Source organism: Vigna unguiculata, chromosome 10 (genome assembly GCF_037176805.1).
Source record: "Vigna unguiculata cultivar grain cowpea cultivar isolate G323 ecotype 2 chromosome 10, ASM3717680v1, whole genome shotgun sequence".
Classification (NCBI taxonomy): Eukaryota; Viridiplantae; Streptophyta; class Magnoliopsida; order Fabales; family Fabaceae; genus Vigna; species Vigna unguiculata.
The window spans coordinates 42,522,366-42,539,031 of NC_140801.1; positions in this window are offsets into that span (position 1 = coordinate 42,522,366).

The window sequence follows — 16,666 nt, forward strand, 5'->3', positions numbered from 1 at the left end:
GGGAGGGGGCGAAGGTACACCCACATGACAACAAACTTGGCGGAGTGCATGAACTTTGTGCTTAAGGGGGCTCGCTCATTACCTATCTATACACTATTGAATTTTTTTTTTGAAAATATGTGGTTTGTTGACCGTGGCTTGAAGGTAGACTCTATGTTAAGAGCAGGTCATCAGTATCCAGAAGACGTCACTGCCCTGCTCCAACAAAATCACCATAAATCCGCATATTGTCATGTTCAACACTACGATCGAGATCATTCAGAATTCGAGGTGCAAGAGATATCAACCCGATCAATATCGGCCGAAACCAATCTCATTCACTGTCAGATTAAATGATTGGTGGTGTGATTGTGGTCACTTCCAAGCCAGTCGCGTTCTGTGTCATCATGTTATATTTTTTTGTTCTTTTGCTCATATGCCAATTACAAATTTTATCGATCCTGTTTACAGGCTAGAATACATAAATAAGGCTTATCAAGTCCAATTCCACCCGCTGCGAAATGAGGACTATTGGTCAACATATACATGTCCAAATTTCATTCAAAACCCTCAAACTAGGCGCAAGGTGTAACATCCAAAGATAAAGTAAAATTATATATATATTTCTACTTTTTAAACCTATTTATTTAAAAAAAAAACTAACAGTAAGGGTTTTAAATCTGCAAAATTCTATGGGAGCTAAATTACTATGTTGATTTTAAAATTCTTGCAACACAAGCACAAGTAAAGAATATTTAGTTATGTTGCATTCACGATGCCTGTAACATCTAAAGATAAAGAAAAATTATATATATATATATATATATATATATATATATATATATTATGAATAATAATATATCTATAATTATAATAATTACTAAGTATGTAAATAAGGCAATTATAATTATAGATGATTAATTAACTAATACTATATATATATATACTACACGTCTAATAATAGGCACCAATTATTTTAAAGTTTCCACTGATTATAAAGAATTAACATTCTATATGTATATATATAAAATTTTACATAATTATTAATTTGTACTGTTATTAAAAAAAACAAAAAAAAAAACAAATGAGCGATAAGGTTGCACAACAACTCTTATCTGTTCTGATGTAGCATTTAATGCAGAAAAAAAAAATCAGTAACCAAGCATTCAAAGCCAATCAAACGGGAATAGTATTTACAAACCTAGTTAAAACTAAACTATATGTAATCATTACATTAAGACATATAAATAGGGGTGAGAGGTAAATGGGTGAAAGTGTGAAAGTAGTGAAACGTGATAAAGGAAACAGAGAGTGTTGGTGAGGTGAATCGAGGTTATTAGGAAATAGGAGGTGGAAGTGCGACGGAGAAAAACAAATATCATCAAAGCTTCAGTACAACCTTGGTATATTTTCCACAATAATTAAGGTAAGGGAAGGAGACATCTATCATTTTATCTTTTTACTATGATTATTTTTATCTGTTTATAATTATTTTTATCTCCAGTGAGGTGTCCCTAACCTCATTCTAATTTATATTTAGTTCTCATTCCTACTTATTTATTTATATTCATCTTCAGTTATTTATTCGATTTATATTTATTCTCATTTACTTATTTATATTTATCTCCAGTTACGTACTGGTCCTTTTTAGTTATTTATATTTATTTTAATTATACATTGATCCTATCTATTTGTTTATATAATTATATGATTTAATATTGAATTAAAATTTATGATAAATAAAGATTTGATTATTATAGTTGGAGGTATGACCTTGGGGATTTAAATGAGTTAGTATTACTCAAGATGAGATGTTCTTGAGTTACTTTGTTGGCCATGAGCTCATTTATCCTGACTAGTCACTACAAAATTAATCAATATCTTTATAAAAGTACAATAAAGATCCAGTTTTATAGTATTGGAAGAAATTTCATTTCATTTTATTTGATTATGATATACTGTATTTTTTTTATGTGATATTTGTCTCACTTCCCTATTTTATGATGGTGTGTGAAAAACAAAATTTTATAACATTATCATAGATGGCTGCTCCGAACACGCCTGATCCCTTCTTCTTCGCTGACATTGTGGCTATTTTTCCGGGAAATGCATGGCAAACCAATGTAGTGAATAATTCTGTAACATTTCAAGGAACGGAAAACTCTACCATTACTTTTCTCTCTGCTCCAAACGCGCCGATTGTCATCGAAGGACAAATCGGAGTTACCTTTTATCTACCCCCAACAGTCCAAGTGAATCATTTCCATAACATTTTCCCTCCACCTGTTTGATAAACCGCATAAGAGGGGGAAACTGTAAATAAATAACCCTTCTTCCTCTTCTAGTGTAGGAAATATAAAATGTACTAAACAATGTGGATATAGGAAGTATATAATATTGTAAATATATATATATATATATATATATATAAATGTGAATATTTTAAATATAATTATATATTAGTGTATAAATTTTTGCTTCTAAATTATTATAAGTATATTGTAATAAATAAATAAATAGAATTTTTTTTATCGTCACACAAGGCTTCTGGATGACCAACAACGACAAAGATCAATAACGAAATGGATCAACTGATTTTGGATAAACTGAAAAAATGTTCTTATTGTCGCACTAAGGGTCATCATAGGGGCCAATTCCCATTTCGCCAATAAATTATGTTCATTTTTAATTTCAATATCTTTACTTTTCAATGTTCTATTCTTCTATCTTGTATGTCAATATTAATAAAAAATTTATGTCATTATCATATCTTCTGTCTTCATCCCTTAGAATTTCATAAACTTTATCCTCTAATAGATTACAAAACCCTGGAAACTCAATTCATGCATCTATAATCGATTACAACACTCAAGTAATTGATTACAGAATTCCAGAAACTAGACTTCTCCATTTGTTATTGATTACAATATACATATAATCAATTACACAAAACTACATATACAAATTCTTTAAATGTAATCGATTACATATATTAATTTTATGTAATCAATTACATGTTGAAATCGTCTTGGGGTCACACAATTTCTATTTATATATCGTTTGGGGGTGTACGTTTTCTCTTTTGAAATTGTCAGGATCCCACCACAGTCCATTTTCAAAGAAAATCGTACAAGAAGTATACGTTTTCTTCTTAAAAAATTGTGTGGGGCAGAACGATTTTCCTACATCCATAATTTTTTAAAACTTGCCAACTTCTGTAATTAATCTGATTGAATTATCTAGTACAGAAAAAAAACCGCATTTTGGATTGGTCACATGGAATGGTTTCTAACATATACACTCCAAAATTTGGTATAATGATTACCCAATCCAAAAATTAATGCAGTGATGAAGGCTAGGCAGTGTTGAAGGAAGAAGAAGAATAAAATGTTTTCTTCTTTTTATAATATCATTTCATAAGGATAAAATAGGAAGTCTCAAATCTAAGGTTTATGGTGAAAAGAAAAAACAATGGGGTGCAGGAAGAAATATCTTGTAGGGCGGTGGCTTTGGTGGTGAACAAATGTTTCTTGGAGCTTCTCACACAACAATGTAGGTGAAGAGGGTGCGTCACTCAGTACAAGGTTAGAATTTACAATGAAGGGTAAAATTGTCTAATGGGGTGTAACAAAAAATAAACACGAGGTTGGAGGAAGCAATCGAGGTTCTATAAGTTTCCTTTTGCAACTACACATTTTTGCAACCAATGGATTAGCTTCAACTTATTCCCTTGAGCATGTGTAGCCAGGAAAGAAGGAAGGGAAAAAGGTAAAAACAAGATAACTATCCTTATATTTAAACAACTTTATATATATATATATATATATATATATATATATATATATATATATATATATATATATGTATATATATATACATATATATGTATATATATATATATATATATTTATATATGTATATATAAAATTAGCTTATCTATAATTTAGAATTAATTTATAGATTTTTTACATGATTTTTCTAAATTTTGAATTTTAATTTAGGAATAAATGTGTTCAAACAAGTGTTCCTATTTGTGATGCTTGGTAGGTATAACATTTATAAAAGTTGCACATGGTATTGAAGAAGTCATATTTGATATGGGTTAAATGTTGAAGAAAGAGTCGTGAGTTGTAAGTTTGTCTCTCCGGAAATTGAAAATTTGAAGTTGCAAGGTACGTATGTGATAATGGAGTAGTACAATTACGATGGATCCACCAATAAAATACCAAATACGTACAACACGTCTTTCTCCAATGGTCACTTTGTGACTTACATGCATTTCATAAGTGGATAATGATTTACTCAATAAATTTCAGGCATTTATTTGTGCTCAATTTTTATAAACTATTTTTCGGTATTCCTATACATGAAGTAGAATGGAGATGAATAAGTATATGAAGTTCTAAATATTTTCAGAATTCAATGTTTAAATAATATACTCTATTAAATACCCTATAAAACAGAAGCAAACAAAAGGGAATTGTTAATTGGAGATTGAAAAAATAATTGGAGAGCCAAATTTTGAAAATAAAAATCTATACATATAATATATGTTGATATTTTATAATGATATCTTAGTCACTGCTTTTTGTTTAATATTAAAAAAAATCTAAAATAAATAATGATTTAAAAATATTTTTATCAAGCTTTTCTTCCATTATATAAAATTAAACTAAACTAAAATAAAGGTTTAAATATTATTGTACTGATTAGAATTTTCATCCATGCACCTTTTGTTTTCTTTTGAAGTTTTATATGTTTCTCATTTCCCTAACAAAAGTTTTTAACCGGAAATAATAACCAAAGAATTTAACCCTCTATTGCTACTTTTCTTCCAATTTTCTTCCACCCATCTTCGCATACCAACACAGGGGAAAAGCTTCGCCTTTTCCAAATTTCTTCCACCACAGAACAAGCCTAATCTTTTGAACTTAGAGTTTGTCTGGAGCAATCTGTTTTGAGATAAAGGGAGCTAATAATAACCTTTGCATGTTGTGGTTTTAAACTGTTGATTTCAAATTTTCTTCCACCACAGAACATTCTCTCTTTCTCTTACTTTCCTTTTTCCCTAATAAATTAGGAGCTTGAGAGAGTTCAACAGGAACAACCCTTCTGGGACATAAACAACCGTTTGGGGGAAAATCCTTTTTTGAGAGAGAGGAAAAAAATAATTCTATTGGGAAGAAAGACACTTGACCCAAGAGGAGAGAGAAGATAGAGGTGTATTATGAAGGCTGTGGACATTCATCTTCATCATTATTTCAGTATTCAGAAAATTAAGGAATAACTAATTGTCTTATTCACGGAGGTTGGGTGTAATGTATTTTTAATTCTTTGTTAATTACACTATTTAATGTAATTTTTTTTCCATCACTCTTGTGTTCTATTGTTGTGGCATATTCTAGATTGATTGTATATGTGGGAGTACCTTTTGATTGAAAGATAGTTTGAAAAACCTGATTAAGATAGAACAACTAATATATTTCACATGTTAGACATAGATTTGAAGCATTTAAACATTCATAACATCAGAATCTTGATTAATATTGCGAACTTATAATAAAAATTGTTAGAGATGATTTTTATTATTGAAGTTTAGCTTTGTTGATAAGACATTACAACTTATTACAAAAGTTGTGAATGCTAGAAAATGAATTGGAAGTATATTGTTTGGTGTTTTTGCATTGAATTGATTCATGAATCCCAATCCCAATCCCAATGAAGCATTTATCATATATTGTTGCACACCATATGTCTGATAAAAATACAAAAAGTTTTATTTTTGTTTTTGTGAAATATTTTGTCTAATTGAGTCATGAATTACAAGAGTTGTCAAGTGTTGCACAAATCTCTTGGAAAATGATACTTGTACTTTCCATTTTATTACTTATGCGATTTGGTACACTTGTCAATCTTGTAATAGTTGTTCGATACTTATTTGCAGTTTGATATTGTGGAGAATTAGTTGAAAAAGCATTAGTCTATGGAAGTGTTATGGTTTGAAGAAAAGGAAAGTGGATGAATTGGCTGAAATGATTGGTTTATTGAATCATATGTGTTGTATGAATTTGGTACTTCTATAGAAGTGCAATATTTTTTATTAGGAAAATGATTTTTTGACTACTACATTTTGACAACTTTCTCTTACAACCTTAGGTGTCATTTTCTAAGTGATTTTTCATTTTTCCATTTTCTCATTTTCAATATTCTAAAACCACTTAGAAGAAGATGCCACCTCATGTTGTAAGAGAAAGTTGTCAAAATTTAGTAGTCAAAATATCATTGTCCTTTTTATTATAGTGTTATACATTGATTAGATATATATATATATATATATATATATATATATATATATATATATATATATATATATATATATATATATATATATATATATATTCGTGTGAAGTCATCTAATTCTACTAGACTTACTACTATACATTAATTTATGGGTTGAATATGTTGTTGGTCCATTAAACTTCAGTGAAAATTGGAATTAGCCCATCTTCAAAACTTTGATCAATTTAGTCACTCGTCTATAGAAATACGTGAATTTAGTTCTTTTAACTAAATTTTATTAAGTTTATTTGACATTTCAAGTGTGTTTCTTAACTAATAATGAAACATAAATGTGTCAAACAATGTAAACAACTCAAAAATTATTATGAAAAATGTTTGAAACATCAAATAAACTTAACAAAATTTGGTTAAAAAAACTAAATTCATGCATTTATAGAGTTGACGGACTAAATTCAACAAAAGTTTTGAAAAAGAATTAATTGTAATTTTAACTAAAAGTTTAAAGACTAAAAATATATTTAATCCTTAATTTGTATGAAGACTAGTTTTCCTTTTGAAAAACTTAGACCAATAAGATTATAATAATATTTTATGTTTATGTATATTCTTGAATTGTCAAATTATTTAATATAAAAAACGTATGATCCATGTGGATAAATTCATTCTATATGATGAAAAAATATTGAAAATTACATAGACAAAAACTAAAAATAAATTATCTGATCACAACATCAGTACAGTTATAAAGAAGACAAATATATTTAAGTATTTTTTCTATCAGCAAAAAAATATAATAAAATTAGTAGAGCACTTGAGGGGTGCTCTAACCCTTATACAAAAGAATCTATATGATTTGATGCATTAACTTAGCATCATAACATCACCAGCCACAACCCAACCAAAACACTTGGTCACAGTCTATATAAGCATTATGATCCACAAGCAAAAGGACCATAAGTGAGCATCTATATCAGATCACCTAACATTATATATACCAGACACTAACATAAACCAATTCTTCTTCTACAATCCTATTTGTCCGATTAAAAAGTGTTTTACTACTTATAAAACTCCACACTCTCAAAGCACAAGTGTATGAGTTAGCATAAATATATGTTCCAATATTACATTTTGCTTTCTCAACCGTAGCCTCCCAACCAATGCAACGCCTTGATTTATACTATATATTATCGAGCATATGGTGAACATCTTCTAAAAGAGGATTGATATGCTAACTTTGATGCAAAATAATATTTCAGATTGTGGATAATGCTGAAAGCATGAGCTTTGGATTCCTAGGCCAAAAAAATATATGCGGAAGTTTAGCTTTAACGGAGGCCTTGCTAGTGTCGTGATCTACTTGTTTTCAACCTCTCACACAACATCCATAGCTTTCCTTCAAGCTGTTTTATGGTTTCCTCTGCCTTGTTTACTGATTTGGTTTTTTACTTTAGTTTATGTAGTCCTCCTTCTACCCTTCACTTAAGAATCCTGGCTCACTTAAACACATATCATTCATTTGTTTTCCTGGAACACTTAAACACACAACAATTATCATATCAAAGAGATTTTAAGCAAGTATAAAGGGATAAACACCAATCACTATATGAGGATTTTACAGATGGAATTTTGTGTTTCATCCATACCCATGCATTTACCTGTGCAAGACCAAATATCTCAATAGGGTCTACTTTATATTGCTTGAAAATAACCACATTCCTTTGTTTCCAGATTTCTCCTATGATTGCTAACCACATTCCTTGCCAGACAAGATTTTGCTGCCTATTAAGGTCAACAATGTTGAAATGTTGAAAGTTGTTCCTAACCATAATATGAGATACAATGCTTAAGCCTAGCCACTTATAACACATGTTCCACACTTTTTGGGATTCTTTACATGAAATAAATAGGTGCTCTATAGTCTCTTCACATTCTAAACAAAACTCACAAAGACTATGTTGTAAATAAGTCCCCCTCGCTAATAATTTAGTCTTTGGAAGCTTATCCAAAAACAATCTCCAACCCAGTTTTGTACCTTCAGTGGAACTCTCATTTTCCACAAAATTTCAAACACTCCCATCATGGGTTCCTTGCAATCTATTATATGCAGACCTAACTGAGTACATACCTTCCCCATCATCCTTCCATTTCCACATATATGGATTCCCTTTACTAGGGCTTCGATTAATGAGTATTTTAAGGAGTTGTTCCTTTAACACTGTCTCCCATAATAGTCTTCGTCTCCTCCAGGTTAGATCCCAAATCCATTCATTCTTTTCCCAATGTCCTACCTCTTATAGCACTTTTTTCTTTACATTCTGATATAGAGTACAGTCTAGGAAACTTATGACAAAGTGATTCTTCGCCTATCCATTTATCTTCCCAAAGTTTGGCCTTTTTTCCTTCACCGATCACCTAGTCTATGCAATTGTCAAATCAATGCCCACTCTCAGTATTTCCACACACCTTCTGGATGTCTTTCCACCACTTTGAAGTTGTCCTAGAGGTATTAGCTTCGTTGAGTACCCTCCATGATCCATACTTTGAATCCAAGATCTGTTTCCATACTCCATGATCTTCCACTCCTAATGTCCACTTCCATTTGGCTAGGAGCGTTGTGTTAAAGTTCCCAATATCTCTAATACCTAAACCCTCCATCTCATTTGGCTTACAAATATTTTCCCAACTTACCCATGCTATTTTCCTAGCTTCAGATCCCCAACCCCAGAGAAAATTTCTTTGTATTTTTATGAGTTCCTTTTTCACACTCTTCAGCATTTTAAAGAAAGACATATAGTATAACAGGAGAGCAGAAATTACCGATTTTATGAGGCACACCCGGCCAACTACGAAAATTAGTTTTCCTTTCCAACTAGAAAGCCTATTTCTAACTTTATTTATCACTGGTTGCCAAAATTGACTCCTCCTTGAATTTCCACCAATTGGCATTTCAAGATACATGAATGAAATTTTCATATATTTACAATTTAAAATATTGAAGAATTGTTTAAGTAATCTTGTCTCCAAACCAACTCTTCCCATTTTAGTTTTGAAGAAATTAACTCTAACTCCTGATTCCAGTTCAAAATATCGTAAAAGTTTTAAAGGATAATTGTAAAAAACCTTACAAAACCGTGCATATTGATAATATGCTAAAATTTGAAAAAGTAAAACATACACAAAGCGAAGTTGATTCTCAACCAAGCATAATCAATTTTGCTCAAGCATAAACACTTTTGCTCTCCTTGAAATGGATTCTCGTGGCTGTGAAATCAATTCTCCTCCTTTGTTAAAATAAAAACGCAGTGCTCTTTTCTTTTTTCTTTTTTATTTTTCTTTCTAAGTAGAAGTCCTTAATTTTTTTTTCCGGTAGGCTATCACCCATTCTATTAATAGGTATGTAAATTGACGTCTGAATCGGCACCAGGTTAAGACTTCTCCCTCAATTGATGTTACTATTATCATTAATAGAAATATTATTATTATTATTATTATTATTATTATTATTATTATTATTAGTATTATTAGTATTACGTGACTTATTCTATAACTTTTTTTTCCATATATTATTCATTTTATTATTATTATTATTATTATTATTATTATTATTATAAAAATTCTTTTTAACATTTTAAAATTAATTTAATCAATTTAACCTTTTTCTTAATTTAACTAATGACTATAATTATTATTTTAAATATATTTAATCAATCGTATATTAAGTTAAATTAATTTCATCATTTAAAATATTTTTTAAATCACTAACATTTTATTTTAAATTAATATCAACGAATTATATTTATTTAAAATTAATTTAAAATAATCATATATTTTATTAAATTAATTGTACCAAATAATATCGTTTTTTAATTTAAATTAACCACTCACATTTTACTTTAAATTAATATCAACTATTTTTTTTTTAAATTAACTTTAATCACAAAATTAAAATTATATAATTTCATCAATTAAAATATCTTTTTTTTCTATCACATCATCAAATTACACATGAATACGAATGTTCAAAAACTTTTGTGTTTAGTTCCTTTACTTTTCATCCGTCATTCCTTAATCTTTCTTACTCACTTTTTCCTCGAATCCATTCTTTTCATTCTCCAAATTCATTTTTTTAATGCAAATAAAAATAAAAAGAAAGTCTATTGCGTTATTTATTTTTGAAATATTGGTACCTTTTATTTGCTATGTTTTCGTGGAGTATTTGAATTGGTGTCTTTAATTTGTAGTACGGATGAAAATAAACGAGGCCAGACATTAGTACGCTTGAGGCATGTCATTGCTAAAAGACAAAGTTCAAAATTATTTTGTTTAGTTGTTATAAGACTTTTTTAAAGTTGAGTGTGACCTATTTAAAATTTTTGGCATTATCTAAAATTCTCTTTTGGCATCGTCTAAAATTCTCTTTTATTAACTTATTTTTATGATAATATTTATGAAAGGCTATTAAGCGTAGTTCTATAATAGGAAATGTGAAAGGTGGAAGAGGAAATAAAAATAACCATAATGTAATAAGTAATATAAAAACAAAGCTTACACTTTTCTTTCATATTCTTTTACCAATTTTGTTAATTTTATGGAATGAAGCTAATGAATATTAGATATTAGATTGAGATTTTGTTAAAGAAATAACATATAATACTTATACAAATGTTTTTTTAAAGGTTATAATGCATAAATTATTTATGTATTAGTGCTAGTAATATAAATATATTACTTTTTTTTCTATTCTTTTTGTTTATCAATATATTTATTTTTGAAAGATTTTGTTATTTGAATCTCTTATATTCATCTTTGTAAATTATTAATAATAATAATAATTTGAATTAAGCCTAATTTTATTTTATCATGACTAGTAATAGATAAATTCACATCTTTGAATTTTTATAGTAAATTCATTTTTTGAATCATTAATAGAGATGTGCAGAGATTTTAAACTTAAAGCATTGTTATCATTTTTTCTTTTCCTAAAGTGGTAATGTAATTTAAAATCACAATCTTTAAAAAGTTTCATCTATTTTATTTGCCTCATATTTAATTCATTTCGATCACTCAACTATTTAGGATTTTCGTAATCACCAAAATAATTTCTTCTTATATACATAACTTTTTCATATTTTAAGTGCAAATATAATGACACTTAGTTTGAGGCCATGGTTTGGGTAAATTTTTTTCATGTAATCTTAGTTGCCTAGAAATTTATGGTACTACAACTCTATCTTGCATAAGAATTTATGCAAGCTTAAGAAGCAACACATCTAGACTTAGCAACCAAAGGAGATACATGTTTTTGGAGTGGGGCCCAACGGTGATAATTGGCGTCCAGCGTGAATGTTCGACCTCTTTCAAAGTGGTTGGCTGCTTGGACAACAAGGTATAGGAATGAGCTAGTCTCCCATATTAGTGCACATACTCCTCACACTATTGCAACTTTGCTATTTTAACTTGTGTTATAGGTATCGATTATCACTTAACCGAAGCATAAAATAGTGCGGTAGCACTTTTACAATTTTTTCTGACTTTTATGCCTCAGTTCAATATGTACTTGAGGCAGAAAATGCCTTCTTGCTTTGGTTCTCAGAAAACTGGTGCCAAAAGGTTTGATATGCCTCGATTTTGAAGACCCAAAGCCTAAATGTTGGCTGATATTTCAAAAATGCCATTACGGTAATATTATTCGGTCTCGGTAAGAATTGAACCAGTGCTAAAAATTGTTTTCTGCCTCAGTTAAAAATTGAACCGAGGCCAAAAATTGTTTTCTGCCTCGGGTGGAATTGAACTGGTGCCAAAAACTGTCTTATGCCTCGGTTAAAAATTGAATCGATCCCAAAAGGTTCGTTAGGGTTCAAAAATCGCAAATCACTTTTTTTTTTCTTCTTCCTCGCGTGTGCGTTCTCTCTCTCAGCCACCCACCTTTGCTGCTGTTGTTGCACTTCGACCACTCGCGACTACTTGACGTTTGGCTCATTCGTGTTCTGGCTTGGTGAAGTGTGATTTGGGGCTCGCGAAGTGGGTGTGAGTTCGCTGTGTTGCAGGTGCGTGGTAGACTGGTGTTGTGCGTGGATGGAGATCTGTCGTTGATGGTGGCGAGACGTGTAGGTGGCTGCAGCGTGAAGAAACTTGTCGTTGCGACGAAGGTGGTTTCGTGATTTGGGGGAGGAGACGCGATTTAGGGTTTGTGATATGTTGTAAATGGTTGATTTTTGTTTGCATTTATGCAAGTGTGGTGTTCAAATTTTCGTGTATGAAGAACATGGAGGTTCCATGGTGGTGGCACGATTCACGAATTGCTCTTACGATGAAGGAGATGATTGCGGTGGTTACCGATCTTAGGTTGTGAGTTTTGGACGTGGCGATGGCTGACGTAGCTGTGGTGGAACCATGGTGGCTGCCTAGGGTTTATGGTGGAGAAGATACGATGTTGAAAATGTAGAGAGGCACATTTGGCCTTGGTTCTCAACAGAACCGAAGCAAAATATGGAGTTTCTGCTTCGGTTGAGACCCGAGGAAAAAAGCTAACATTTTTTGCCTTGTCCTAATATGCCTCGGTTCCAGAACTGAGGCAAAATGACAAAATAACCGCTGCCAAAAGTCTTTCCTGCACTAGTGTCATGTCCATAATTAGTAATATTGTAATTTGAATTAATAAGAAAAAAAAACTATACAAAATTTGAGATTGTATTGTTTTCTCTTGATCGCGAGTCTTATCTTGGATTTGAGGGACGAATCTTTCTCTCACTTATCTTGGAGCATCTCCAAGTGGCATGGCAACACTTCCATCCTAGAGTTCATGCACTCGCTTCCTCCATTTTTCAATCCGCATGAAGTCTACAATCACACAAGTCATCTTTCTTCTATTTAAATTTCAGTTTTGATTGTGAATCACCGTTCATGATGTATGATTTGTTTTCTAATTCATGAAGCAACTCATATTAAGAACACAACCTAATCCCATTTTAAAGGCTTCACAAAAATATTACAAGATGTCCTATAGAATTGGGTAACACTAACATAAGAGAAATGATTAATCTTTTCTTGAGTTCTTGAAAAATATTTTTCCATCTTTATGTCCATTTAAAAGTTTGACCTTTTTAGTGAGCTGAGTTAAAGTGATAGTTGCTTTATGTGAATTTCCTATAATACCCTCTAGAACTTCTACTTTGGTTCTTATCTAAGAATCACATATCTTAATAATTTTACTTTTTCTAACCAAAATTCAAGCTTAAACAATTTAACATTCAATTATTTGTGTTTCAAAATTTGAATAATAGTTCAAAGATTTTATGCTCCTCATCCTCATGAGTCTTAAGAGTAAATAAAAGTGTTGTTTATAAAAACTATTACAAAATGATTTAAAAATTGATGAAAAAACATATTTATATAATCCATGAATTTTATAAGAATATTGATCACACAAAAAAGACATTAATTGATACTCATAATGATCATATTTGGTTTTAAATGCCATTTTCTATATACCTTCTACTTTTAATCTAATTTAATGACATTCCAATCCCAAATCTATCTTAGAAAATAATAAGGCTCTTCTAATATGCTTATCAAATAATCTACTCTATGAAGAGGGTTTTATATTTTTTATAATGAATTTATTTAACTCACGATATACACAACCTAAAACTTTCATATTTCTTCTTAACAGAAACTCTCCAATGGGGTGCACTTTGGTGAATGAATTGTTTCTCAAGCAAGTTTTCCAATCACTTTTATTTTTGTCAGTTCAGAGGGTGACACTTTATACAATGCTATTGAAATTGGTCCACTTTCAAATATCACACAAAGAATATCATTGAAAAAAACTTTAGAAAAATATTGAACGAAGGCTATATTTTTCAAATTAAGTTTGTTTTAACTTATACGTTAAAAGGCAACCACTTATTGATTTGATAGATGAATTCAAAAGATCCTCAAAATAAAATAAAAAAATATTATAGACTTTTCTATGCAATTGAGAAGGATCTAATTGAAAAATAACCATTTCATACCCAATATTACATCTGACCATGACAAAAGTAGAGAAATTAAATTTATAAAAAATTTCTCTGTCAAATATCAATATTAGAGTTTAGGGTTTAGGTTTACATAATAAATTTTTAATCATGAAATAAAATAAGATGATAAATATATTCAGGTTAAAGATATGTCACTAATTAAGTAAAAATAATTATATACATTAAACAAATAGTCAAGATGATAGATGTTTTCTTCCTTATTTGAAAATTAAATTTTTATCATTTATACCATAATTTATTTTGCACTAGGATCTGTTTCTTAACGTCTAAGTCCTTTGAGTAACCTCCTGTTAATCTTATATAAACATGCTTTACTCACTAATATTAAAATATATGTTTTGTCATGCAAAATCTTGATATGGTTTATCCTTAAGAGTTTTTCTTTAGACAAAATCTTGAGTTTGTTTGTCTTTCCAAATTCATTAGGTGAAATCAGGAGTGTCAAAGTGAGTCAATCCGACTCACACGAGTTTGTTCACCATGGGTTGAACTAAAAAAGAGTCAGCTCAATTCGACTTACTTTTTTTGTAAGTCTGAAATTTTGCAACCAGACCTAATCCACCACGAGTTGGTGGATTGCCTTACTTACAAATGTTTTTTTATGCAATTTATTTTGTATATTATTACATTACAATGAAAGTGAATTGAATTAATTTATTTTTTTATAATAATAAAATCAAAGTGTTCACTTAATTCTCGAAATATTATTATAAAAATAACTAGCTTAGACTCGTATGTACGCACGAGTCGTGATGTTTTTTTTTATGTAAAATTTATTAATTTATCGTTTGGTTCAGTAAAGAAAGTGAGATATTATTATAATATAACAAAATATGTATTCTTATATGTTTTACGATAAAAATATATTTTAAAATAAAATTATTTGTTTTTTTAAAAAAATATTACAAAAACTACTTTCTCATTGTTGTTTCTTTCTTTTAATATTAATATAAAATAATATTAATAATAATAATAGTAAAATAATAATAACGATAGTAATTATAAATATTCATTAATACTAATCATATTCTTAATTAATAATGATAGTAATATATTATTAGTTATATATAGTAAAACAATATTGTTGTAAGATTAAAATTAATAATTAAACTTTTGAGTTGTACATCATATTAAAATGAAATGGGTATACACGGATTGTTGTTAAAATAAAATGCAGATATATTATGTACTGGGGATCCCATAAAAAATAATATAAAAAATGGGATCATTGTTAAAATAAAATATAGGTATATTATGTATTATAGATCTAATACAAAATAACTCAAAGCATGATCATTGGTAAAATAAAATTTAGGTATATTATGCATTATGGATTCCTTATAAAATAATACAAAACGAAATTAATGTCAAATTTTTTTAACCGAAGTATAAACATAAAAACTTAAACCAATATTTAGAATGAATGAGTTATATAGAATCATAACAATAAAATTTAGGTATAATTGTTTTTTTATGTAAAATTTATTAATTTGTAATTAAACATCACAAACAAATTAATTAAATATTCAAATTATTCAAATATTATTGAGCAACATTATAGCATTTAAAAATATGAAAAATATATATAATTAGAAATACTAAATAATTATAAAAAAAAATTAAAAAAATTGTAAATAAATATTCGTAAGTTAAGTGGGTCAACCCCACCTTCAACTGATTCGAACTCGTTTAACCCATGGGTTAAGTGAGTCGGACTTAGTTTAATCTATTTGGTTTGAACTTGTGATGAACCAAGTTGATTCACATATTGTAACACATTTTGACATCTCTATGTGAAGCACATAAAATGAATTCTTAAATTTACTTTGTTAGAGTTCTTAACAAGTTCATTTATTCTTCATAACACATGAAACAAATTTTTCAATCAAAGTTTTTCAAACTGTTTGACATATATTATTTGTATTGCTTAAAGTAAAACGTGTGTAATAAAAGATTTAAATCATCTACTAATATGATTTAAAATATTATATTGAAAAATATATTATATTATAAATTTGGATGTAAGACCGCTATCTTTCACCTACCGAATTAAGAAAAAAAAAAATGGACCACCTACCGAATTAAGAAAAAAAAATTGACCACTTACCGAATTAAGAAAAAAAGTGGACAAAGGTGAGAACAAACAACTATTTTTATATGAAAGAAAATGTTTAACGTATTTTAATTAAAAATAATACTTTAATGATATGTTTGGATGAGACAATTTAAGAGAGTAATTCATTTATTTAGAAAATTTGAATTTTTAAAAGTAAAATGACTTCTTTGAACGAGGAAATTAAAAGAAAATTGAAATTGAAGAATTTTAAGAAGATATTTCCAAA